Raw genomic sequence first — 27734 nt, 5'->3', positions numbered from 1 at the left:
CACAGCATGGCCGCTGGCAGAGCAGTGTAGGTCTGCACCTGGGAACTGAACCCAGGCCACCAAAGTGGAGTGCACTGAACCTAACCACTAGGCAACCGGGGCTGGCCCATAAAATTTGAAATAAAATATATTATATTCATAAGTGAAATACTATAAGGTTGTTAAAAGGTAGAATTAGAGTTTCAGGTATCCACATGGATAAATTTCAAAAACACGTTAAGCAGTGTAAGCAAGTTGCAGAATGACGTGTATGCTAAAACATCATTCCCCTAAGCTTGAAAAACTACCTACAATATGTTCTTTATGGGTACACATACATATGGTAATAGTATTGCAATGGTCTGAATGTTTCTGTCCCCCCCAAAATTGATGTTGAAATCCTAATACCCTATGTGATAATAGTAGGAGATGGGGCCTTTAGGAGGTGATTAGGTCATAAGGGCAGAACTTTCATGAATGAGATTAGTGCCCTTTCAAAATAGGCCTGAGAGAGTCCTTTGTCCCTTCCACTAGGTGAGGATGCAACGAGGAGTCTGTGATCCAGCAGAGGGCCCTCACTTGACCATGCTGGCGCTCTGATCTCAGACTTCCAGCCTCCAGAACTGTGAGTAATAAATTTCTGTTGTTTATAAGCCAGCCAGTCAGTGGTATTTTTATTATAGCAGCCCAAATGGACTAAGACAAGTATTAAACATAGATGGCATTGAAAAACATCAAATTCAGGATGATGATTATCCTCTAGGTAGGTAAGGAGCCGGGGAGAATTGAGGACAAGTGCACACAGGGGACTTCAACTAAATCTGCAAATTTCTACATTTTTTAAACTGAGTGAAATTTAATAGGATGTGAAAAGAGATTTTCGTATTATCTTTGAAATTCAGCTAAGGCTCTGAACCCAAAGAAACTTATTAGACACATTTCTGTGAAATTTTATAAAAAATGACCAAGCTGATCCTTCAAATATCAATCCCCATCAGCCATCCCCAGACCTTTTAAGAGAAGGCTGTACATTCATTGTTGTAGTGCTTTGAAGAGGACTTTTTGGCTTTTTCCTCTCTCCCATGGTCGGATGCTTCACACCAATTGGCAAGACAATTGAGGGACCCCAAGCAAATCAGTCATAGGGCCTGGGAGTGCCTAGAAGAGAGAGAACTGGCATCTCCCTTCCTGCCTGGATATTTACAGAGCCCTGACATTGCAGACGCTGGTGCTGCTTTGAGACCAGAGAAGAGAGCAACAAGAGTTCTAAGGAAAGCAATGAGCATCCACAGGCATCTGTTGGCATCTGTACCTGGGATCTTGTGCCCCTCTAGAGAATTCTAAAGGCAGGAGACTGGCTGGAGCAGTACAGAGTTACAGGGTGGGAAGAGGGGGCTAATCAAATGGGTAAGCTTTTGGCAAGAAAAGGACACATGATGTTTTCCCATTGACCAAAATGACCTGTAGGGAGTAGCTAGGCATGAGCCATCTTGAAGAGACCTTGCCACCCAAGAACAACTGTTCCTGAGGCCAAGGGTCCTCGGCAGGAAGACGCTGTGTAGGGTGAAGTCCCAAAGATGTGGGCCAAAGGCTGAGAGTGGATTTCAAAAAGCCAGCTGGAGAATGACTTGAACAGCATGAAGCCCTGTTCACGAGTTCTCCAAATAACCTACATCTCCACCTGAAGAGCCTGTGCTTGGATGCTTAGATTAACGGAGGGAATGAGGTCCGGCCAGCATTAGCCAAGAGAGGACTATATACCTAAGTACAAAGATTTTTTGCTCCTCTTTAAGCCATTTGCTGGACCCTTTGCTAGAACACCTAAAAAGCAGGAAAGAGGCGAGAAAGAGTCAGAAAAATTATTGAAAGAACAACCATGATCTCCTTCCTTACAGAGGCAGCAGTAAGAAGAGTTAAGGAAATAAGGTTTGAGCTGCATATGGGATTGGACTAAGCTTTTTCATATCTGAAAATGGGAGTCTTCTTACAGCTAAATGCGAGTGAAAAGCTATGGGATCTACCAGAGATGTCAGTCACAGACGGAGGAAGGGAGCTTTAGCAGAGTGTGGTTGAAAGCCACTGTGGGAGAAAAGTTGTTTCCCATTTGTCTCTCTCAGAATTTAGCCCTGGGCTAAACTGATTCCCTGAGGCAGTTACACAAATGGGGTAAAATGTTACTATTTGGTAAAGCTTGATGGGAGTATAGTAGACAGCCTTCAAGATGGCCCCAATGATCGCTGCCTGCTGTTATTCACACCCTTGTGTAGTCCCCTGCCACATGGTACCAGGCCCAGTCACACCAGTTTGTGTGTCCAATAACATACGGTAGAAGTGAAACGTTACATCTGAGATTAGGTTCTAAAAAAAGACTATGACTTCCCTCTCTCCCTCCCTTCCTCTCTCCCATCCTCTTTCTCTCTTTCTCTCCCTCACACTCCCTCTCCTCTCTTGCTCTGGGGAAGCAAGTCCTGTGAAGAGGCCCACATGTCAAGGAACTGAGCCTCTGGCCGAAAGCCAGCAAGAAACCGAAACCTGCCAGCAACAAGAGTGAGCTTGGAAGCCAACTGTGCAGCCCCAGCTGGGCTTTGAGATGACTGCAACCCCAGCCCACAGCTTGCCTGAAACCTCTCGAGAGGCCCTGAGCCAGAACCACCCAGCTGAGCCACTCCCTGATTCCTGACCTCAGAAACTGTGTGAGGTCATAGATGTTTGCTGTTTAAGCTGCTGCATTTTGAAGGAATCTGTTACACAGCAATAGAAAACTAATACAGTGAGTACACAAATATTTGGTGTATTATTCTTTATGTTCTTGTGAATGTCTAAAATATTTCATAATAATTTAAATATATATCTTGAAGATTTTTCCCATGTTTAGCATGTTGAAGCTAAAGTAAAGGGATCTTTTAGGGGTGAGCACATGCGGAGGATTTAGACGCTGTCTCTAATTTGGATGAAAATTCTTATGGTCCCCTGAGAGCATGCTCAGAAAATAAACCATGCTTTGGAAGTGAGACATGTCATGAAACGAGTTACTCTGAAATCAAATAATTAAAATAGTCGGCAGAATCAGTGGTCGGTGGTAAACAAATGAAACAGTACCGCCTGGGAGTGCAGGTTAATATTGATACAGATACGGAAGGAAGTTGCCAAAGGAAGAGGGAGAGAAAGGCAAGATTACTGCAGTGTTCCGTCCTGACACTAGATGGTGATCGAGTTTTATCATGCAATTTCAGTTAGACAGTTTGGCCAGGGTAAAAAGACTTTTAACGAGCAGAATTCAAAAAAGCCAACGAAACCCTTAATTATTACTTAGTTAATACTTTTTTTAATTATTATTTCTAAGTGGGAATTAAAATTGAGTTGCTTGTGTTGATTCCTGACCTGAATTCATTTTTGAAAGGGGATAGGTTAAAGTACATGTGTTTATTATTCACTTTATAGAAATCAATAGCTTAACAATTTTAATCACTGTACTATTAGCATTCATTCAGCTATTCCTCAGCACATCTGAAATTCGGGATAATTTAGGCAGAGCTGAGTCATAGTTTACTTGTGAAAGATTGGTACTTGTAAATCAAACTAGGGAAGCACTGCAATAATTACAATACATTTTTCATTCCTTTTCTTCAAATCATTCTCTGTTATAAGAGATTGTCTAACTTAATAACGAAGAGCACAAACCCTGGAACCAGAGTGTGTAGGTTTAAATCCTGGCTCTGCTTTGGGTTATACCTCAGTATCTACCTCATAAATGAGTCATAAATGAATTAGTACGTGTGAAACACTAGGAATAATACCTGGCACTTAGAAATGCTATTCAAATATTTATTATTATTATTCCACGTAAGTTCTCTGTATCTGAGGTACAAAGTGCTATAGAAACATCTCGAAAAAACTGAAGCGTGAAATCTGGGTCAATTTCCCAGTATTGCACAATCAACAGAATCAAAGTCCACAGATAAAAGAGAGAAACTTTTGCGTTTGCACTTTACTATTGACATAGAAGGTACGCTTCCAAAGGGGAAAAAAAACTAGGACCAGAACACAAACCTTTTAAATCTCAAGCCAATGAACTTTCTACTGCACCATGATAAATAATTTTTGTATACTGAAGAATCTCCTAAAAGACAAGTATTTGGCAATATCGGCTGCTCGTTAAATGACAGATGAAGTTTTGCAATATTAACAGACACTTCCCTCCATCTATATTATTCTAGTTATCACCACCCTTCACCTCATGAGATATTCTGCCTTAACTGCCTAGAGAAGGAATGACACAGCAGAATTCGGAAAACAAGATATATTTAAAGCTTAGGCCGAGGCATTAAAGCAAAAGCTTTAGAAGGAAAGCTGACATATTAGGACAAAGCTTCCTCTGCTCTCAAGAATCAGGAAAATTTCTCTGATGAGGAGGAGTAGGTAGATTTGAAAGAAAAGCAAAGCTACCAGTGGGCTCCTGAGAGGGGGCCCCCAGTCTGATCCCGCTCCCATCCTAAGCTGAGCCCTCTGGTTGAGGTCCGAGGGAGGACTAATAAAATGCCCAGATAAGTTTGGGTATTCTAAAGCAGAATATTGTGCCCCTCTCCAGGTGGAATCTGGGAACTATAGGACTCTCTAAATTCTTGTGTCCGGCACATAAAGCAGTAGATGAAAAATCTGTATGTAATGTCTAAGCAGATGGTCCTTTAAGAGTCCCACAGAGTTCCCAAAGCCACAAAGTGGTATGGTGGCAGCAAAATGATGCCAGAAATCTAAGACAAGCACAGAAACAGAATTTCTCACAGTGCAGCTTTCTCATAGAGGAAGAATTAGAATATTATCAACACAGAGTGCTACACTAACGAGGCACCAAGAAGCAGCAGACTGGAAGAGGCTTGGCCCTCAGAAATAAGGGAGCACACAGCAGGAACTACCTTGGAAAGTAGGTGGATCCTTTAAGATATTGGTTCAGCTGCTTTCACAGAGACCAAAATCACAGAGCTTTCAGCAAGATAGAACACTAATTTCCATCACATAGACGTGCAAGGTAGTAGTAGTCCAGGGAGAAAGACCTGCTCTGCTCCACCAGGTCATCCAGAAGCCCAGGTTACCTCTGTCTTGTGGCTCCACACGCACCCCCTCCATTGCCCTCATGCCTTCACAGAAACAAAGCTGGCTCACCATCAGCATATCTTTATTCTAACCTATGAAAAAGAGAAAAAGAACCAGCAGACTTAAGGGCACGACCCAGAAGACACACCATTCCCATTCGCCACCCGTTGGCCAGCACTTAGGCACATGTCCATACCGAGTTTTAAGAGAGCCTGGGAAATGCAGTTACTAGGTGGGTAGCCAAGTGCCCAGATAAAAATAAGGTGGTTCTTTGACTAAAGAAAGAGAAAATGGGTATCTGCAGATTAGTGGTGATCTCTGCCATGGTCAATGTCCCATGAAAACAGTGGGGGTGTACAGAGGGCAAGATTACACACTTTTCAATGCCTTGATGCTACATAAACCTCTTGAATCTTATATGCAATCCTGGGCAGGTGGGGGAGGACTGAAATTTAACAAAATTAAGTTTATGCAACTCCATGGAATGGAGACACAAAATAGGCCTTAAATTCAGCTTCTGAAAATATTAAGAAAGTTACATTTTTGTACACCTTAGTTTGTGGACTGACATATATAAGCTAGTCTTAACTCATACTACTTGAATAAGGTTGAAAAAATAAAGCCTTACTTCTTTACAAAAATTTTGACAAATTTTTATTTTGCAATTATTGTAATGTAGTAACAATTCAATAACAATGAAGACATTGTTAGATGTTCTTTTAAATCATCGCTATTCAAAATGGTTCTGCCAAATTTATTTATTCATTTTATCTCTAAATTCCTAGGCAATTTATTCCCAAACTCCTTTCCACAGATGGCTAAAACAGGTGTGGGCACATAATCAAGAGCAGTCTGTCTATAGACTGGCCAGTGCATTTTAGATAGCTTTAAACAAAGGTTCTGTACAAATAATGATGACAAGCCAATCAGAGTGTCCCTCTTGGGCATCTGAACCAGATAGAGATTGGAGAGAGTATGACAGAGCTAGTGAGAGAAGCAAAGAAGTCACAGAATCAGGCCGTGACTCAGCAGCAAAGGTCTCAAGGCACCATCAGTTCGATAAATGTGTCATGTGAGGTTGAAATCACCATCACTACATGGGCTGCAGACTCACAAAACGATTGATGTGCTCCCCTACATTTTCCACTCTTGCAGTTAGGTTGGAGCATGTGTCTAGTTCTGGCCAGTGAAAGGTAAGCAGAAGCGTCATGTATCACTTGTAGGTCAAGGTGGGTGAGAATCACGGGGAGCCCTCTTCCGTCTCTTGTGCAGTGACTTCGGAATCGATGCACTAATACGGCAGCATCACAAGATGGAGAGGACTGGGGACTCAGAGTGGAAGACAGTCTCTGCTGACATCACCACTTTGTGTGAGCAAGAAAAAAAATTTTAGTTGTGTAAAGCCCCTAACATTTCAGAGTTGGTCTATTGTGGCAGCTAGTCGTTAGTTATCCAGACTAATACAGTACTCAAATGTTTCAGAGCTTCCCATACTATAATTATCCTAATGATAATAATCGCACAGTTGCAACTTGTTAAAAAGAACCAGTAAGTCTGGAATAGTTGTTTACAGCTGGCATTTGTCCTGACCATGTCCAGTGTCCATTCTGATTGTGCCCACGCCATCTCCTTTGGTAAATATTTCACACATTGCCCTGCTTACAGGGAAACCCTATTTACTTGCATCCTTCACCTTATACACACACACACACACACACACACACACACGTATATATATATATATATATATATATATATAAAATATGGTGTATGTATATATACACACACTATAAGTGAAAGCTTAAAAGTGTAAAACATTTTTAAATTTTAATTCACATGCTATAAATTAATGGATCAAATCCAAGACATTTAGAATACACACAGGCAAAAAGATAAAAAGCTTAAATACAGGAAAAGAAAATGAGTCAAACACTAGAAGAAAAGAGAAGAAATAAAGTCTTTCTGTCTTTCTTTCTTAGGTTACTCAGATCAAAGATAGAAAAATGAAAAGAGAGGATTATTATCTATCCGTGTAAACAGAAATGCTTTTATATTTAGGTACCACTTCAATTATTTTATTCTGTAAAAGTATCATTCTGTCTTGTTTCCTAATAATTACCCATGCCTATTTGATACTCAAACGTCACTTGAATAAATTTAGAACAATTGTGATGTATTTCATATACATTCCTGAAATTAAAATTTGCATTCCTTATATAGATAAAATAGGAAAAGAGGCAATCTAGCCACTAACGTGAATGTTTTAAAGGATTAAGTCCCATTTCATCTGAGTCTCTCTCTCTCAAGATAAAAAGACTATGCCTAATATTTTAGTTTGAAGAGAACAAAACTTCCCTCAATTTGCTTATCTTTTGAAGACTTATTATTGCAATTATTATAGTACTACAGAATACCTATGTACCCAAATGATAGAAATATCAACTAAAATGTGTATTATCTTATATAAATCTTTAACATTCAATCATAAACTAAAATGATATTTTCGTTTAATAAACTAATAATAACAAAAAAAGCCACCATTATTACAAAATGTAAAATAGAGTTCTGAAATTTAAATATATTCTTCATTATAGCCTACTTTCCCCACAATTTTATCATGGAGGTAAATATTAGAAATTATTTTTAACCAATAAAAGAATAGAACCATTAATACCCAGGCCAAGAGTGGATTGGAAACCTGAATATGAGCAAAGTTATTTTCCTAAAACTTAGCCTCTGGAACAGTGGAATATTTCCATACTGAAAATATGATTGAACAACCTATGCATGTTCTACCCTTTGGGTCTATAGTACTTCACTGCAACTTCAACACACTATCAATTCTCTGAACAGCTGTGTGAGATAGAGACAACAGAAATTCTACCTTCTCAAGGTCCATGAACCCAGCAAACTGACCCTCGTCAAGATGAATTCAGACCACAGACCTATTTTTCTGTTTTGTGAAACCCACAAGCTGTTTGTTTTAATTAGTTGCCAATTTTTAAAGTTCAGAACTTTTAAATTTAAAAAAAAGAACTGGCTATCCCAGTGGCGCACATTCCCAAGTGGCAACAGCTAGCCTGACCTGAGTTGGGTAGATACTGCCCCTTTTTTGAGGCCTCTTTCTCTCCAATTCACAATACCCACCACTCTCTATTACTCCCTAAAATTGAGATATGGGCTCAGTGGCCATTGATCACGTTTTACTGGGCCTCCTTCCCTCATAATGTGGCCTTCCTGGCCCTGGGGGTCTGTGGGAAAAGGAACCAAGTCACCCCAGGCACCCCAGGAAGAGTGAGGAGGCATTACTCATAGATGAAGCTTGGGGCATTCATTGGAAATCCATGCAGCTGAATTTTGAGATAACTTAGAATATGGAAAAGACCTTCACAGATCATCTCTAACTCTTCACTGCTTAGAAGAGGAAACTAAGTTCCCGGGGGCAAAGTGACTTGTATCATGCCACATAACGAATTTACAGAAAAGCCCAGCCCAGAGCCTAGGGCTCTTAACTCCAGGCTCCTTCCACTGAAAAAACAGAAACAGGAAAAGAAACAACTACAGAGAGAAAGGAAGGAGAGGAGAGACACACTCTGCCTTCCCCCTCCCCCAGGCTGGGGCAAGCAGCCAACCGCAGCTTGCTGCATATTTAATTTAAACCTTTGTCTGCCCTGGCAAGGACAAAGTACAATCTGTTTTATGTAAAAAGTCTTCCCTGAGGAAAGCCTCGGCCTCCAGCTGCGAAACTGATTGATGTTCTTAAAGCCCCCAGGAACCTCTGCTGGGATCCGAGGTTGGGGTTTCCAAAAAAAGAGTTTGTGAAAAGGGAAGCACTGAAAACATTTTTTTTTTTTCCTTTATTGCGTTTCTCTCAATCTGGGAGAATTAGACTGAAACATGAGGGGGGGAATATGCAAATAAAGACTATATTTTAAAAGCAGATTTCAGAGTTCCACATGGGAAGGGCTCAGGATGGCAGCCTGCTGGGGGAGGAAGATGGGAGACTTGTCTGGGAGCTTTATTTGCATAGCAAGCACTCTGCTTTTACTTAGATTGCCCTTTCCAATCAATAAAGATACCAGAATGTTCCCAAAGATGCTCTAGCCACACGTGGCAGGAGACTGAAAGCATCGATGTTTTTATTTGGAGTGCTTGTGAAATGCTCTAATAGAGATTAAAATCTATCTTATTTTGAGAATTTTATGGTTTTCCTGATAGCCTGTTAGGGAGACCCTGATTTGTGGGTGACACTCTTGCAAAGCCACGAGTTTTGAAATCCAGTCCTTGAGTTGCCTCTGAGTATTCCTGGATTGGTCAGGGTCAGGGTCAGGGTCGGGGTCAGGGGAATCTCCGCCGGGTTTCTGCTCCATCCCTTGTGATCTCTACACCAACGTGGGGCCCATTGCAGGGAGAGCAACACTGAAGTGCTCTCCTGAGGCCCGCAGAAGGCAGAACCACTACAGTAGCTCTGAGAGTGACCATGATTAAACCTGGAGGACTGGCCCATCCCACTGGCCCCTAGCTGTGCTGGAACAGGCTGCGTGTCAGTCTGAGAGGAGGGCATGGGTTAGGGTTCAAGGGCCTGCCTTCGCTTTCTGGCTCAGGGAACCAAACTTCAGCTTGGAGACAGAACAAAGCCACTGCCAGGTCAAGGCTAAGGAGCTTGGGCTGGCCTTGGGATGGAGCCAGGACCCAGAAACCATCGCCATGAGCCACCAGCTGGCTCTGATCCCAGGAACATGTGCAGCTGCCGTGCAAGGCCAGACCGGGCCTGCAGACTGTCGCTGTGCCAACTGCTCCATTAGCCTCCCAGTCTCTGTGCCCGTCAGGCTCACACCCAATGGCCCATGTACTTTGGCATCAGCCTGCCTTTAGGTGTGTCCTGAGGTGATTGAATAAACCTTTGGAAAAACCACTTGACCTGCTGGTTCTTATGATTCTGGACATTGATGCGGGGTCAGTGAGCCAAGGAGTCGAAAGAAAGATTTCTTAGACTCTTAAGATCTGGCAGTAGTGCTCTTTTATTTAGAGAATAGAATAGCATGGGGACAGGACCCATGGGCAGTCAGAGCTTCTGCTGCCGCCGCTTCTGCTGCCCCCGCTGGCATGGGGACAGGATCCATGGGCAGGCAGAGCTGGTGCATGGGGACAGGACCCACGGGCAGTCAGAGCTCCTGCTGCTGCCCCGAGTTGAGGGTTAGGGCTAATTTTATAAGGCATGGGTATGTGAGTCATTTCTTTACAAGACAAAGGAAAGAACATGAAAAAAAGTTAAAATGGTATCAGTGCAGGTGGGGTTTGGTCGTTGGGTGATCCCATGACTTTTAGACAAGAATCCAATCGGATTAAGTAAAGGTCAGAAGCCACCACCCTAAATCAGTTACATGAGATTGCCAGACAGCAACCAACTTAAGTTCTTGCCTTCCCCATTAAGAGTTTCTAGGGATAAGGTCATCTCTCTTCTTCCTGGTACAGAGAGGGAGGCACCTTTTACAGATAGAGATTTACCTTACAAATGTAAATGTGTCCCAACAAGGGCAAGTTCCAATCCCCAGAGCCTCCATCCCTGTCCCAGTTTATCAAAAGCAATCAGCCCAAAACAATCCCGATGCCAAAGAGACATATCTTGGGGTGGCCAATTTCAGGTCCCTACAAGGTCATCCCCCCTTCCTTCACAAATGCAAATATCTCTCAAAGAGCAAGCAAATTCCAGTCCTAGGAGCTTTCCTCTCATCTGCAGTATTTTAAAATTAACCAGCCTAAAAATCCTCATCATAAACTACACTGTTGTTCTAAAAATCCAGAGAGGTCAAGGTGTGTAGTTGCAAATCTTCTCTGAAGTAAGTTGGCCTGATGAAAATGAAGGACTTAATTATTTGTCTTAACTCTGTGAGATCTAATTTAAGTGCCTGTCATTAGTACGCTAACAAGAACAACCCAGGAGCCACGGCTGCGGAAATAGAAATCTCAGCTCGTATGCCCTACAGTTGGGGCAAATGAATGAATGGCCACATTCACAGCTGTTCTGGGAGTGCTTCCTGGCACCTTGAGTATTAAGCTTCAGTAATAAACTTAACAGCAATGCAATCATATTGAGAAAAGGTCAAAAAAGGGTAAATCTTTATTTTAAAAAAATACACTGTTCGTTTTATATACTAGATTATCTTCTGCTATCAGTGGCTGTTCTCCCAGGCGACTGGTCTCACTGATCCTCTGGGAACTTGTTCTAAAAGATCGAGCTTTTCTCCTAATTTTGTTCCCTCCCGAACTTGTTTGACCCTCTCCAGCTTGGGTACAAATTCCAGCATTTGGATGGGCCACACCTAGTCCATCTTTAGATTCTCTTATTACCAGGGAAAGTCCTGTACAACTTCTCAGTAAACTTTGGCCTTAAGGCATGCTCCCTAAAGAGAATTGAGATCCCACAGTGGGGCCAGTGGGATCAGTCCCATGGAGAACAGCCCAGTAGGGCTTAAGCTATAAAGACAAATAAGACAAGATCCTACGCTCGGGGAAACTCATAATCTAGGGGAGGCCACGGATATGTTGCTTAACAAGGTGATAAGTATAAGCTAGCAGTGTGAACCAAGTGCTATGGGAACTCAAAGGCAGCAATGATTAATTATGCTGGGTATGGGGATTAAAGATCTGGGAATGTTTCCCAGAGAGAGTAACAGTTGAGCTGAAACTTAAAGGATGAGCAGGCTTTGATCATGAGGAAATTTAGCGGGCAGAGTGCTCAGCAAGATGCATTCCAGGAAGAGGCATGGTGCCTTCCAGACACTGAGAAGTGATGATGTATGAAATGTTTGGAGCGTAGAAGGTCATCTGGTATAGCTGGAGTTTATGGTACAATGTAGGGGTGACACAAGAAAGACTGAAGTGTTAGGTTAGGCCAGATGTTGACTGTCTTGGAAAACAAACTCCTTGGACTTTGTTCTGAAGACAGCAGTGAAGCATGTGAAGGATTTTAAGCAACCAGCTAGGTCAAGAGTTTAGGTTGGTGTGAGTGATGAGCAAAACTGTGTAGAAATGATTCTAGCAGGTCACTACGTGGCCTGGACAAGCCAACTGGAACAGAAGCCTTCCCCTTCTCCCAGTGGGATGGGATGCCCCAAATTCAGCTTCCTATAGTACTGGTGGCTTCTTCCCCACTCCAGTCAGACAAGCTACAGACCTCCCAGCAGGCCTCAAATCTCCAGAGCTGCAAAACTGACTTTCCCGGAAAGCTCCCGAGAACATCTAACACCTAACTCAGATTGCCTGGTGCCCCAGTATCTGTTTGTACCCCTACTGACAAGTTCTCTCACTTTCCCTATATGGAAAGCAGCAAGGAGGTAGATTCCTTGCCTGGAACATAAAACTTCCCATATTCTAGTAGATGCCTTTCCTTAGATCCATGAGAGGCAGAGATCACAGACTTCTGCTCCTCCTGCCGACACTTTCTTAGTAAGTTTCTTCAATGGAGCCTGTTTCTAAATCCCTACCATAGGGTGTTGTGGAATGCTTTCTGCTCCTGTTGCTTTCTGAGCATGGTGACCTATGAAGGCATCCACATGGCACCAAAATGAGATGTCCTACAAATGGAATAAGACATTTCCCCATTGTCAGTTAAGACTCTTTATGTTGTAATGGAAAATCCAACTAATATTAAAATTGAAGGGGATTTTGGCTTATGCAACTGTGGGGTGGACATAGAGTAGTTAATCCAATGTTTTGTTGATGTTATCAATGGCCCATTTATTTCTGTCTCTCTGCCTTCCCCACTCTAGTGTCAGCTTCATTCTAAGGCTGACTTGCTAACAGTTGTAGGAAAGCAATCAGTCAGTCAAGTCACAAACATTCACATCCAATAGCAGAGTGGGCTTCCAGATCAGCATTCAAGTCAGTGTCCTGAAATTCATCTTAATTGGATAAGCTCACATCACGTATCTATTGTTCACATCACTTCACATATTCATTTAACACATATTTGTTGTGTATCTACTACCTGCCAGCCACTGTTTTAGATTCTGTAACACTGAAATTACACTGAATACTGACTGGCTTAAAGCCAAGTGGTACCCACCACTAGAGCTGGGAGTATGTTCAGTTCCCACCAAAGCATATGGGCTATATGGGGGCAGGAGTGAATATTTGAATAAAGACCTCGGTGCTATTAGGAAAGGGGGAGGAAGGAATGGATATTAGGTTAGCAGACAAAAACCTCTTCTACAGTCTTACTACTGAAAGTGTGGTCCATGGACTGGCATTATTGGCATCACCTGGGAGCTTACGATAAAAGCAGGATCTCAGATAATACCCCAGTTCTACTGGATCAGAATCTGCATTTTAACCAGATCCCCAGGTGATCCACATGAACATAAAACCTTGAGAAGCACTCATCTACAGCATAGATAAAAACATTGTTATGATTGGGGCTGTAGGGGAAAGAAGTTGGAGAACAAACCAAATGGTCTCTGTCACAGACACAACTTGGGATGACTGCCAGCTCATAACAGTTCTCCCAGTGGGAATTGTGCAGCAAGCGCCTCTGTCAGAGATGATTCATCCAAGGGGAGATACACCTGCCAAGGTGGGCCAATTAATGGATCATTCTTCCGGGCATTTGAAACATAAATAGTGAGAAACAGATATAGAAGGCTGTTGGAGTAGAGCTGCAAGTTGTCAGAGCCTTAACAGGTCCAGAAATACCTATCTGGGGACCCTTCCAAATGCTCTGAGGCTTGGTTATTTAGCAACTCCTTTGATTCATCCATGCCCTAAAATATCCCCTTTTTACCTTAAGTCAGTCAAAAGGGGTTTCTATTGCTTGCCATTGAAACAAGCTTAATTTATAGTGTCTTGACTTTCTCAATGTAGTTATCTACCAAGGCTGAGAGCATTTGGCCTGCCATGAGGGGAAGACCAAAGTTAATCCATTTCACCACACAGTGTCTGAGAGGCATCAGTTGTTTTTCTCCTCAGCTTCCAAACTTGACCCCCAACACAAGCCATGAACACTAAATCTCATTCACAATTAACATAACCATAAAAAGCCATTGTTACAGTATTTTTTTAAAATTCTATATATTCTGAAAACGTTTGTGGGTTTCATAATAAATGTCCCATTTTTGGTTTGCTTTTTGTATATAAATTAATGTATCTTTCTAGAAAAGTCAATCCCTGTGTCCTCTTTAATCTGACCATCTATTGTTAAATGTTTTCAAAAGCAGCTGCCTTTTATAAATATATCTACCAACTGATTGAATTGTTGTTATACCAATTTTTCTTGTTTTACATGCAAAATGTTTTCAATCAAATGTTGGCTAATAGCTAGGCTGTTTGGAAATTAACAGTCCTAATAGCTGGGAACAACAATATGGGCATTTAAAGCTTAATTACTCCTTCAAGCTCATTGTGAGAAAATCAGGCTTTATTTATTAGGCTGATTCTGTATTCCTTGGGGTATTTCATCTTATTCTACAATATTCTCATTTTCTTCTTAAAAAAAAAAATCCCAACCGTAATACAACAAAACAACGAGGAGGTCAAATCTTACAAGGAACGAACATGACATCACATAGGGAAGTGAGTCACTGTGCATCAGACTGGGAACTGAGTCAGGATTAAACTGACTCACATCTTTCTGGGCCAAGAACCAATTCTAGTTATATCATGCTGGAAAATGACTCATTTACTACCTTTATTAGCTCCCCTTAACATCAAATCAACTGCAAATTGGAATAGGTCTTATGAAACTCAAATGGCTCTGCTTGAGACATGACTGTCTGCTGGTACAAAGAGGATTTCTGTGTATGAAACTAACTGGTTGTGTGGCCGAAGACCTCACAAGCCCAGCCTTGTCAACAGTGTGTTGCACTTATCTGAGCTGACCACATCTAAACAAAACAGTATCCATAATCTTTGTAGTCTCTATACAGTAAGTGCATTTTTTTGATCATCTATTGGTTGATTGCAAATCAATACTCAAGTGTTTTTTTAAATGTTTGTTGCAGAAAATAATCTGAAAAAGCAATTACTCAGTTAGTACTTTTGTCAATAGAAGGTCAAAGTTCAGCAATAGCTAATATCACTCTTTTCTGCCCTGTAGTTACCTCTGCAACTAAACTGAGTATAACAGAAAGTTGCACTAACAAAGTATTTCAGTTAAAATTGGAGAAGAAGACAGGGAAAATTAGAGCTCCAAAATCATGAGATAATTCCCAAAGCATCTTAAATAAGTACCTTTTTAAGAACCATAAATATTATTTACACCTGGAAATCTAAAATGGATTCTTTTTTGATGTATGCATTGTTTTTAGCAGAATTCTCTAACTAGCTAATCTAGCCAGAAACATACAGAAATTCCACACACAAACCCAGAACTTCTGACAACACTGCTGCCACTCCCCCGTGTGACAATTGACTAGGACAGAACGGCAGCTGCTCCCTTTAGAGAGGACGTTTAAAGCTCTCTCCAATAATCTCCAGTTCTCCACAGTCCCCACTATTCCCTTTTGTCTTAACCAGGTTCATTTCTCGTTACTTGCTTGATCCCTGGTAGGCATTTGAGTTTGCAACTCCTGATAAGCAAATTCCTAGCGTTGTTTTTACTCCTAAATATAATGAAAAGAAATAGTAAATTTTAAAAGAATATAGACATTTTGAAAGCTTACTCACATTGCAGCTTGGCCAACCTTGTTTTCAATTTTTCAATCAGATCTGTCTTTACTAAACATGTACTGATCATCTTATTTGTGCAAGACAATGTGCTAGATGCTATACCTCAAGGCATAAAATACTGTCCTTGCCCTCAAATTGCTTGTGATGTAATTGGACTAGTCATAGAAGCATGTTCTTTACTTAAAATTCTATCTTAAAAAATATTAAAATGAGGCTCGGAGACTTTATATAACTTAACGAAAACTGCAGACACTAGAGCTTATCTTTCTCCTTCTAGGGACCTTTATTTTTCAATCAAAACATTGCAAAACCTAATATTTGAGTAGCACTATGTTATGGGGTATAAAATTTTATAGGGCACAGTCTTTATCCTAAAGAAATCTATATTCTATTAGGATTGCAAAGACATTAACCAAGTAATTCAAACATTTGGCAACATGTGATGACACGTGGAGCAAAGAACCCACCACAGCACTCAGAGATCACTTGCTGTGTGGGTGTCTGGAGAAGGCCTGATCCCACCTCTGAGGGTTTAGTCTAATCCTAAACCAAGGCTGTGAGCCAGCTGAAGAAGGGTTGAGGTTTTCCACAGAAAACCTACGTAATTCTGACTAGTGGCCACAGGGAAGGTTTAAGCCAGGAAGTAGTGGTAGGATGGGAGGGAAGGGAAAGAAAAACAAAAAGGCCCAAAGAGAAACGAGCTTAAGCAGGTACTCCAAGAGCCACAGGCAGGCTCTGGCTAGATAAACTTCAGATTCTATAGTCCCTGCCCCCTTGGATTTATAAACCTGCACAAAGATTTTGCCAGTGTTGGGGGTTAAGAGAGCTCAGTTAGTCAGACAGTCACCTTCGATTGGGGGTCCTGAGCCTATTCACTATATGTTTAATTCTCCTCTCCCTTCCCCTTGCATCTCCCCTCCCCCATAATACTCTGATCTGTGCTGGGGGCAAAAGGGAGCTGAGCTCCACAGTTTGCTTTTCCTGAGCTCCAGAGTCACTGGCTGCCCTCTGTGACTGGCCAACACTGGCATGACATTGTGGAGGAGATGGGGAGTGGGGAGAAACCTGAGGCCACAGCTCCCTCCACCTTGGACTGCTTCTCAGACGATGGATGGGTCTCTTCTCTGGCTTTAGCTCCTGCTGCACAGGGCTGTCTTGGTTCCCACCACTGCTAGGTGAGTCCCGGAGCTTTACCCATAACTCTGCCTCCTTCACTTCGCTCTCTGGCAATAAACCCTTGTTTTGCTCCTGGCTTCTCCATCACCTGTGTAAATAATTCCTGTATTGAATTTCTTCTCTTGTAAATACTTAAAGTGGTTTCTGATTTCCTTGCTAGATCCTGATTGATACATATATATAAAGAATTGATATATTAAAACAGTGACTTGCTGAGTAGTGCAGTTAAGAATATTCAAGAGTAGAACACAGTTACTAAGTCTCTCCCCTTCCCAATATGCGGGACTTGCATAGATAACTATTCAAAGAGAAGATCTGTCTCACTAAGCTTCAGGAAAAACTAGGCCACCAGCTGAGTAGGAGCAATCGTAATATGAATCCATTGTCCTTAAAGTGTGTTCTAAGCAACCAAGTGATCCACAGTTGCCGTATCATTGGCTTGCGATTTATGAGAAACTATGAGTATGTAATGGGCATGCAGCTCAGCCCAGAAACTTGGGGGTGCCAAGAGCTCTTGCAATTTTTGAGTTCATTTAAATTAACAGAAGAGTTAAAGAGGTAGTGAGAGAAGATAAAAGCAGAAATGTTTCTATTTTGTAAAAAAAGAGGAAGGCAGAGATGAAAGTCAGGAAGAGATGGGGTGAAAGGAGCTAACTCGTGGGGTCTCGAGGTCAGAACAGTGATGTACTCAAATCCCCATCATGGAACCAGGGACAGAAAGGAAATGAGCAAGGAGCCAAATGAGGAAGCAGACAAAGTGCTAGTTCCTCCTTAATTTAGTCTAAATGTCCACATTTTGGAAATATCGATACTCTCAGACAAATGAGAATTCAAGACTGCATTTCACAGTAAACAAAGAATGATTTGCTGATTGACTTTCTTAAAATACAAAAAGTTTCTCTCCTTTAACATATATATAAAGGATGGCTTACACACTAAATTTCTTCTCTCTCAGATTATAATTTAAGAAAAATTATACAAATTACACACACAAAAAAACATATGCATATGTAAAATGTATCTATATATACAAAATTATACAAATTATACAATTTCTAAGTCACTAAACCAGATCTTCTACGTCTCATCTTCCAGAGCCTGTTATTTTTTAGAATACAAACACACAAACCCTCCAAACACTTCTCAAGATATTTTTTAACAAATTCACTTTATTAATAGAAATCAGGCTGAGATTCTTTGTATTCTATATTCACCTGCATTGTTCCACTAAAAATGTAATAAAAATGCAGGCACATGCTGCAAATATTAAATTAGAAAAACAGCTGTGCTTTTTACATTGTCTTGCCCTAGAAAAAAGGCACCCAAGACAATCCCAGCAGCTGGCATCCTCTACATGGTGTGCTCATTACCACAAGTAAATAAAGTCAGTAAATTACTGGCAGAGCACAGGGGGCCACGATGAGTCTAGGAAACAACCCTTTCATCAAACTCTCTGCACATTGTACATTGCCTGAGCAAAAAGCAAATAATGATGATCAATGGAGAATTAATATTTTAGTCAAAGAGGAATGGAGATGAATGCATACTATAAATTATTAACCAGCACTTGTACTCTGTCCCCTTGGCACAGCGTGAACTAAGCTTCTAAAGAAACAGGATACAGATCTTCTACTTACCTAGCAATATTTTCCTCAGCCAATGAATAATATTCATAAAGAGGCACACTTCTGAAATATTCAAGAGGGAAATTTATACCTGAATTTCTCTACCTTTCTGCAACAGAATGTAAGCAAAACATAAATATTTCCCTGTGTATAGTTATATAAACATACATGCATGTTGTGTCCCATGTCTATATATATTACTGTGCTGTGCAGGGAAACAATCATTGGGCTGGGAAGCAAGACTCATCAGGACCAGCCATGACACGTTAACCTCTCTGGGCCTCATTTTTCTCAACTGTAGAATAAGGAGTTGGATCACAGATGACATTAAAGGACGTTTTTAGCTTTAAAGCTCTCCATAAGGGCTTCATAATAAGCAAATAGTAGGAAGAACTAGGAGATAGTTGCAACGAGAGCTTCAACATAAAAATTAAAAACAAATATAAAAATTGTTCATTTCTTTAGGCCAATAAAATAGATACTGGCACGGGGGAAATGAACATGTATATATAAAATCACATGCACATACAATCATATGTTGTTCCCTTAATGAAAAATAATAATAGTTGTTAACTAATAATCATACTCTTAAGTGAAGAAGTTTTATATTTGCATATCAGTAGCACACCACAAAAGTTACACAAGAAATTGTTAAATACTTAGCATTCAAAATTTGAGGAACAGTAATACTTGAAATATTGAGCAATAATAGACATGCAATTTCCTGGATATGCAATTCTACTAAACAAAAGGCAAGGCAGCATTCACTGTGTGCTGTAGGAGACCCTAAAATGAATGACTTGGAACCTGTTTGCCAACAGCCCACCACAGGAGAGAGGGGAACATGTGCCACTCTTAATACTAGGAATCAGGTCATGATGAGGTGACTTAGAGGAAGGTGTTCATTAGCTAAAGAGAACACAGGGCCAGGGCAGAGCAAGACCATGGAGAGAGACAGCCTTCTGATCCTTTAGGATTTGTTTTGAAAATTAAGGAGAAGCCTCTGAATCACTGCTGTGACACAGGCGAAGTCGATGTCAGAGCTTAGAAAAGTTGAGATCATCTAGTTCTATCCTCCCACCCTAGAGATAAAGAAGTTAAGGTCAGAAAGGATATGCACTCCATCCTGCACAAGTATTTGGCAGAGTTAGACTAGAAATGAAGTCTTCTAACTTCCTGTCCGGCCTGCTTTCCCTCTCTGCTTCCCTTTTCTCTGTGTGGGTCCAAAACAAATTCCTCCCTGACTGACTTATGGCAAATGGTCCTCCTGGGATGAATAGAATATACTGTTACTTCTCCCTCCCTGAGAAGAGCCTCCCAAGCCATAAAGTTTTTCCCAAGCTGACTAATGCTTTGCATGGTCAGAATTGTTTTTAAGCCATCATTCTAAATATCATCTCCCAGCTGAGCGATCTGGGAACCAAGCTCTTCATACCCACTGACTTTACTGTGTTGCTCCCAGAGTGGAAGAGCCAGCATGGCCTGTATGATGTAGGTCAGTGACTCACAGACAAAGCATCACACAAGGGAACAGCAGTGCTCTGAAGGACTCGGGGTTTGATGTTAAATGGGCTATAAATCTCTTTGGGTCTCAGTTTTCTTATCTGTTAAACAGGGACAAATATTCATTTAAATTTCCAAGATTACAGAGATAGAAAATAATTGTTAATATTTTTTTAAAATCTAGTTTCATAGGCACAGATTCGATTCTTCAAGTAGGAAGCAGATCTTAAAAATTACCCAGTTTATTCTTCCTTTTATGAGAGAATAAAAGGATCAGAAAGATCTTGATTTGTTCAGCATCACCCAGCTAGATGGTTCTAGAGTTGAGCCTAAAAACTGGGCCTTTTGACACACAGTTCAGCGCTTTGGACTCTATGCCGTATTGCTCACCCTATTCAAAGTGCTTTATAAATGTGACCATATAGAACATGTAAAATAATACACTCAGACTGAGTCTTGGTAAGACACAAGATGGCAGTCTCCTACACTACAAAGTCATAGTTAGCCCCTCCTTCCCCCTAAATTAATTGTGTTTCTCGTAAATTATATGGTAGGCCTTACCATATAATTTCAGATACAGAGACGGACTGGGAGTCAACTCTTACAACCCAACAATTTTGAGATGATCAAGCTGGGTCATGATGAGAGAGGAAGCAAGCAGAGGAAGGGCTGACTGTACGAACAGAGTGCTTTATAAGGCTGGAGGTTCACAGGCCATAGAGGCAGCACTGGCCCCTCCTCTTCCATTCCCTCTCAGCAAGGGGACTGAGTAGGCCTCCCTCTTGCCCATGTCCACACATACCACTTGAACTTTAGAGTACTTTATGGTGATTTAATTCAGGCTCCTAATCACGTGACAATACCTAGATGAAAATCACAGATGTGGAGAAACAGACCCAAAGCTTCAAGGTTTTAACTCTCCCCTGGGCCTGGTCCTTATTTGGTACTTGCCTGCAGGCTGCTCCACTCTAAATCCCTCAACCATAATATTCTCTTGAGGAATAAATTCTGCTCTGCTAGTCCCTGCCATTTTCTGCAGAAAAGCGATTTGAAACAACGTAACCGAAATGGTTCCTGGAGGAAACATCACCCAGAGCTCTGCTATTGGGGGAGGAGAGAGGAAGAGGGTGCGAAGAGGTGACGACAGGGTGAGCTGTCCATGGAGTTTCTGGGAAGACTAGACTAGTATAGGGTGGAAACGCCTGGGAGGAATTGAACTCTTTCCCGGTGTTAGGTTGGGCTCAGAGGCCAGAACGGCCTCTTAGGCCACTCTTCTCTGGACAAAACGACAGCAACATTTTAAAATAAGAAAAGATGGACTCTTCTCAAAGACAGGAGTTATTTCACAGACTTGAAATCAGACCACACGGAAGCTCTGTCTACAAAAATAATGGTTTTTCCTGACATTTTAAACAGCACAATTTAACAGCTCAATGTTTCATTTGACATTTAAGAAGATATCCATCTCCAAGAAGCTTATTGGCAAATCTTCGCAGTTCCCAGAATTAGCAAATGTAGTGTGCGTATGAACACATTCTACAGGAACCCAAAAGACTCTTTGAAAAGGAAGCCGGGGCCACTGAGAACTAGATGTTACCTACCCTGAGCAGGATCCGCCCCTAACCTCAGGCCCTGACAGTCCACCTCTTAAAAACCAGTTACCCTTTCTGTTAATCAGCCTCCTCATGACCAGAAGAAAGAAAAATCATAGTCTCGGATTTGTAAAGTATTGTAGCTGAGGAGATGGCTATACTACATAAAGAGACGTTAAATTACTTGGTGCACCCAAGGGAGAAGCAGATATTGAGGAATGAGATTTCCTCAGTTGGAATTGTGGCTCCTCTGCAGGTTACAAGCTGTACGACCTTGGGCACATTACTAAACCTCTCTGTAATCTGGTTTTCTCACCTCTAAAATGAAGATAATATTAGTATCTATCTCATTGGGTTGTTAAGATGACTAATGGGCTAATATTTGTAAAGTTCTTAGAACCACCTAGCAGAGTAAGTGCTATACAGTTGACTCTCAGTATCTTTCTGCAGGACATTGGTTTCAAGCTCGCCTGCCCCCTAGCCCTGATGCCTCATACCAAAATCCATGGATGCTCAAGTCCCTTGGTTGGCCGACCTTCCTTATCTGTGGGTTCCGCATCCGCAGATTCAACCAACCATGGATCAGAAACAAAGTAGTGCTACACAGTTAGTTGAATCTGCAGTTAGTTGAATCTGCGCTTGCAGAACTCCCGGATATAGGGGCCAACTATATAACAGTTTATTAGAAAATAATAAATGACATGTATGTATTGACTTTTTTCAAATCAGTTGTGTACTGATTCTCACTGTATGTGACCCAAGCCTAAATCAATATATCACATTTCACCTGGCCTCTGTGATTGCTTGGTAGATGGCACATAGTCCTAATCAGAGCAAATAAGGTGATAACAGTCTACTTCTGGCACCCCTGGGTCTTTTCTACTGAACTTGAATCTGAGAGGATAGAATCTGGTGCTGCCACCATTTTTCAATTAAAGAAAGAAACTGTTTGAGAATAACAGAGTGAAGCAGATCCATGATGGATAAAATGGGTTCTGTTGACATTGTTTGAGCTGCTGGATCATGGGATGCCTGAAGCTGAACTTTCCCCTAGACTTCTTAATCACATGAGCCAATAATTTTCTCCTTTTCCTTAAACCAGTTTAGGCTAGGTTTTGTTGTTGTTGTTGTTTTTGTTTTTTTAAACACTTGCAACTGAGATAAACCAAACTGGTACACCTCACAATGTATCTCAGGCCCATAGTAAATATCATAGCAAAAAAAATTATAGGCTCACTAGCATTTAAAGTGTCAAGTTCTGGTTATGTGATTTTTAGCAGGTCACTTAAATTTTCCAGGTCTCAGTTTCCTTATCCGAAAATTCAGAAATTTAACTAAACAATCTTTATGGACCCTTCCAACTCTCAAATTTTATGATCATGCCTTAAATTAAGGTCTTCTTGGCTACCTTCAAGATTGCTTTTAAGTTCACTTTTTCCACTCACTACAAAGCCAAGAAGAATAATTCCGAAAGAATGGTGTGTTTGTTTTTTGGTTGTTGGGTATTTTTAGGGCAGAGAGTGGAAGGGAGTGGAGGAGAGTTAATCTAATGATGGCTTACATGAGTTTTCAACAGCTTTGCCTCATTTCATGCATCATAATTGGTATTATGCACCTACTTTCATCTAGGAAAGACACTGGTTAGGTTAAAAAAAAAACTTTTAAGAAAGTTGCTAGTCCAGAATGAAGCAGAGAGGTATGGTAGTTCTCTGCAGTTAGCAATAAAGAGCTGAGCCCAGAGGAGATTGTCAAGCCATCATCTACCGTGATATATCTCCATTCCTCTTCCCCTTAGCCCAACAAATTCTACGTTATCCCAGAATGATTGCTATTTCATGTACTTATTTGTATAAATGGGGAGGAAAGAGTAAAGAACTGTAATACTCAATGCAGAATATATTTACAGAATAAAAGATAGTATGATAAACCCTGTTAACTACAGAACATTTAGCAATTAAACTCAATTATTCAGAACATAATTGACGATTGGAAGAGGAGAGAAAAGGACCATTTCTGAGCAGCTTAGATAGATATCTTCTCATCCAAGAACTAAAGATCATATGCGTGATTCATAAGAAGGATCTTCAAACTATTCAACTTAATTTTAGACATAACTCTAAGAAGCCAATAGCCTCATTTCCTAGGCCACCACAAATCAGAACATCTACTTAATAAGGGAGGGAGGAGAGGTACTAGAAATGGACTCAACTGGCAGCCAACAGAAAGACAGGAGGCAGAAGAAGTGTAAAACGCCGATATAACTTAAAATGAGAACCACAGCAGTCCAACGTCATTTACATACACCTCAATAACACTTGCTGAAGTGTATTTATTTTTATTTAACAAACATAGAAATAGTGCTTATTATGTGACAGGCACTATTCTAAGCGTTCTACACATATTACCTCATTTAATCCTTATAATAACTCTGTAAAGTTCAAAGGAATTAAATAACTTGCCCAAGGCCATACAATTCATTATTGGTAGAATCAGAATTCAACCCAGGCAATCTAGCTCCTGGGCCCATTCCCTTCACCACCACACCATGCTGCCACACCTACCACCGCCATCCAGCCAGCATCAGAACTGCTTTTCACTATTCATGACAACGGCCATTAACAAATGTAGAATAGATAACCAACATATTCTGTGCAATAAAGCCAAGAAGCGAAAAATTCAGTGTAAAATATTTTCTTCCAAAGTAATGATACTAATACTACTAATATCATAGCATTGGCCTTTGAAAATAAAAACTTAAGGGGCCGGGCCAGACCAATGGTGTACTGGTTAAGTTTGCACACTCCACTTCAGGGGCCCGGGTTCATGGGTTCGGATCCCAGGTATGGACCTACACCACTCATCAAGCCATGCTGTGGCAGTGACCCACATACAAATTAGAGAATGATTGGCACAGATAGTAGCTCAGGGACAATCTTCCTCAAGCAAAAAGAGGAAGATTGGCAACAGATGTTGGCTCAAGGACAATCTTCCTCACCAAAAATGAATAAATAAATAATAATAATAATAAAACTAAAAATAAAAACTTAAGGTATCTGGGAAGTCCATTAACCTAAACCTCCTCATTCCCTGTTAATAACAGGTCAGTAAAATAGCAACGTTAGATTTCAAATTCTTTCCATTCTAAGCAACAAACATTATCTTGAATCTCTATGTTGAAATTTGCTTACCCTACAAAGCCTTTAAATACCAAGGCAAAAAACCACAGTCAAAGGAGAGAAATCATTAATTCGCTGTCACAGAAAAAGTTGTGGGAGGCTTAAAACTCAATCTCCACCTGGTAATGAGATTTATGATCATCAGAAGTGTTTTTCTAGGTAAAATATTAAACCTATCATATCTAGCAATATAATTTAAATACTTAGATTTAGGCTATGGGAATGAAGAATATGATGGAGAATATGATAAAGGATAAGAAAAAGTTTTGGTCCCAGTCATCTCTTTCTTTATGGAACAAATAACTTCTTGGAATTCTCTGGAACATTTTTGTTCACTCGTCATATTTATACTACCTCTTTTACCCTTGTATTAAATTTCACTTCTAAGCCACTAATTGTAGGGTTGGCCTTATCCAATGTTTTAGGAGTAGCTGTGTGTATGTGTGTCTATGTGTGCATGTCTACACATGAGAGAGAGCGAGTGAGAGAGAAAGAGAGAGTTTACATTGTGTGTGGCCAAAGCAAGAACTATTTACTTGTTTAAAAGAAATATCAACAATGTGCATGCCAAGACAGCAGCCAAAGGAAGAGGAAGCCCAGTACTGGCTATAGAAGCAAGCTAGAGAAAGTAGAGCCAAAACAATCAGGCTGCAAGAAGGAAAGACGACAGAAACAATGAAGCTGGTGAGTGTCCAATGCTGAGAACATTTAACCTTTCATTATTATCGCGTATGGATTTCCTGTAAATTCTTCAAGACCCAAATTCCACCCACAATTCACACATGTGAACTGAGGACCTGATTCTAATATATAAGTACTGAATTCTTCCTTAAATTCACCTCTCCCTTACTTTATCCGTAATTTTGAATTTACATGAGAAGCTTTATACTTCCTATATTTGTTGGTTTAAATCTATATTTCATACTACTCTCAGTCAGTATTTTTGGAGTTGACTCTTACAAGCCCATAGTCTTTCTTGAGCAGTGACTATTTCAGAAATTTGTGTGAATTAACAGGATTCAGTTAATCACGTCTTTTCAAGCACCTTAGAACCATTGGTTCATGCAAGGCTCTTCTTTCCACCACCACACCCTTTGTTCCTTCATCTCAATGCTCAATACCAGCCCCATCTGTGGCACCTGATGTCTTTAATATATGTATTTGAATATTCACTTATCTTTGTAAAATGTACACTATTTTGTGTTAAAAATAAATGTTTATAATCTATGTAACTGGTATTATTCTATAGAAGTGATTGTTCCTGTTTTTTTCACTATATACTAATTTTTTAGATCTATTTGCACTGCAGGGAGATGTACAAAAATATCCAGAGAAGCATTGTTTGTAATAAGAAAAAAGGCAACAACCTAAAAGTCCAAACAACAAAAGAACATAATAAGTTATTGTATAGTCAAGTAATGGAATACTGTATGGCTGTGAAAATAAATGAACTAGAGCTAAATGTATCAACATGGATAAAGTTCACAAAAATAATTTTAAATGCAAAAGAGGAATTTACAGAAGGATGCTTACAGTATGATTCTGGGTCATAATTTGGTGCTTGTAGTAGTTAAGTAATATCCCGTGGTAATCATGCACCACAAATTACTTATCCATTCTCCTGGTGTGGTTCCCTAGGTTACTTCCAACTCTTGCCACCGCTATGGATAATGCTGGGATAAACATTTTGATATATCAGTCCTCTATAAAAAAGTTTTCTAAATCACAAACAGTTTCTAACACTTTCTTTCATCACCGAGGACCCTACATTGAAAGAGGTTAAGAATTTTGTAGCCTGCATCTGAAGAAGAGAAATCATCATGTTGCAGAAAAGTAGTTACTAGCAAGGGCAGGACCAAGACTAGTTCTCTCAACTCTCAGACTACATGCTCTGGCGCACTTAACATATTTACCAGGTGTATAAGATACAATCTTTTAAAATTAAGTATTTTTCATCACACAGGTATTTAAAGTGGGTATTGAAGTGGCTTGTCCAGGTAAATTCAATATCCTATATCCTAGAAATCCTAAGTTCTGAATATGTTACTATATTCTACTAACTCATAAAAAGAAGAAAATCACAAGCTAAGAGGAAATATATTGGCATCAGTGTGCGCTGGTACATAGTAGGCTGCAGTTATGTAATGGGTTTAAAACTAAAATGTTGGGAAGTAACCCAAACTCTACTTCCGACCAGCTGTGTGCTTTGTTATTTTTGTTAAAAAAGGTTTCAAAGGGATGTGAGTCTGGTATCTTTGGGGAAACGTTCTGTGCTTCTGAGCTCCACCACCCGGGGAATGGCCTCATTTGTCATTTTGCATCTTCTGCATTAGGCCCTCTACAGAGCAATTGAACAGAGTCATTTTTGGAACTGTTGGTGGGAGGCTGGAGCGATAGAATGCAAATAGCTGCTTCTCCTTACTTCTATGAGCCTCTGTTTCCTCGTCGAAAAACAAGGGAAAGTCTGGTATGTAACAGACAATGAATAAAAGGTATTATTTTTCCTTATCTTTATTTTTAGCTAAAGTCCATGCATTCCACTATACATGATAGCAAACATGCTTTTAGTCTTTTGTTATGACATGAAAATTAAATATAGGTGCCTTTATTTTCTGTATTATATTGCTTCTTACAATTAGTGAAATAATGTGCATGATGTGTGCAGAAGTGGATTTCCCATGAAGCTGATGAAGCCACAAATGCTGATTGTTGCTGGGAGCTACAGAGTGTTCTCCGTGGGGAAGGGAAGGCAGACTGTGCTTGGAAACATCAATACAATAGTCTCCTCTTATCCACAGGGGGTACATTCCAGGACCCCGAGGAGCTGCCTGAAACTGCAGATGATACTGAACCCTACATAGACTATGTTTTTTCCTATACATGCATACCTGTGATAAGGTTTAATTTATAAATTAGGCACAGTGAGA

At 40.5% G+C, this 27734-nt stretch overlaps 1 long non-coding RNA gene across 2 annotated transcripts in view; it reads left to right on the top strand.

Annotated features, from left to right (window-relative positions):
• The first annotated feature begins 2186 nt into the window (after positions 1-2186).
• The window catches only part of LOC106782063 (uncharacterized), a 48531-nt gene continuing 22983 nt past the window's right edge, over positions 2187-27734 (top strand). The window contains exons 1-2 of one of the 2 annotated variants that reach the window (XR_002808841.2): positions 2187-2749; positions 27141-27274. This is a non-coding gene — a long non-coding RNA (uncharacterized lncRNA). Of the gene's footprint in view, positions 2750-27140; positions 27300-27734 lie in introns of both variants that reach the window. The other variant, XR_011422718.1, reaches the window with a different exon arrangement.

The sequence above is a fragment of the Equus caballus genome, chromosome 1, assembly GCF_041296265.1.
Source record: "Equus caballus isolate H_3958 breed thoroughbred chromosome 1, TB-T2T, whole genome shotgun sequence".
Classification (NCBI taxonomy): Eukaryota; Metazoa; Chordata; class Mammalia; order Perissodactyla; family Equidae; genus Equus; species Equus caballus.
Note: the sequence above shows the minus strand (reverse complement) of the source record. Positions and strands in the feature narration are given on the sequence as shown.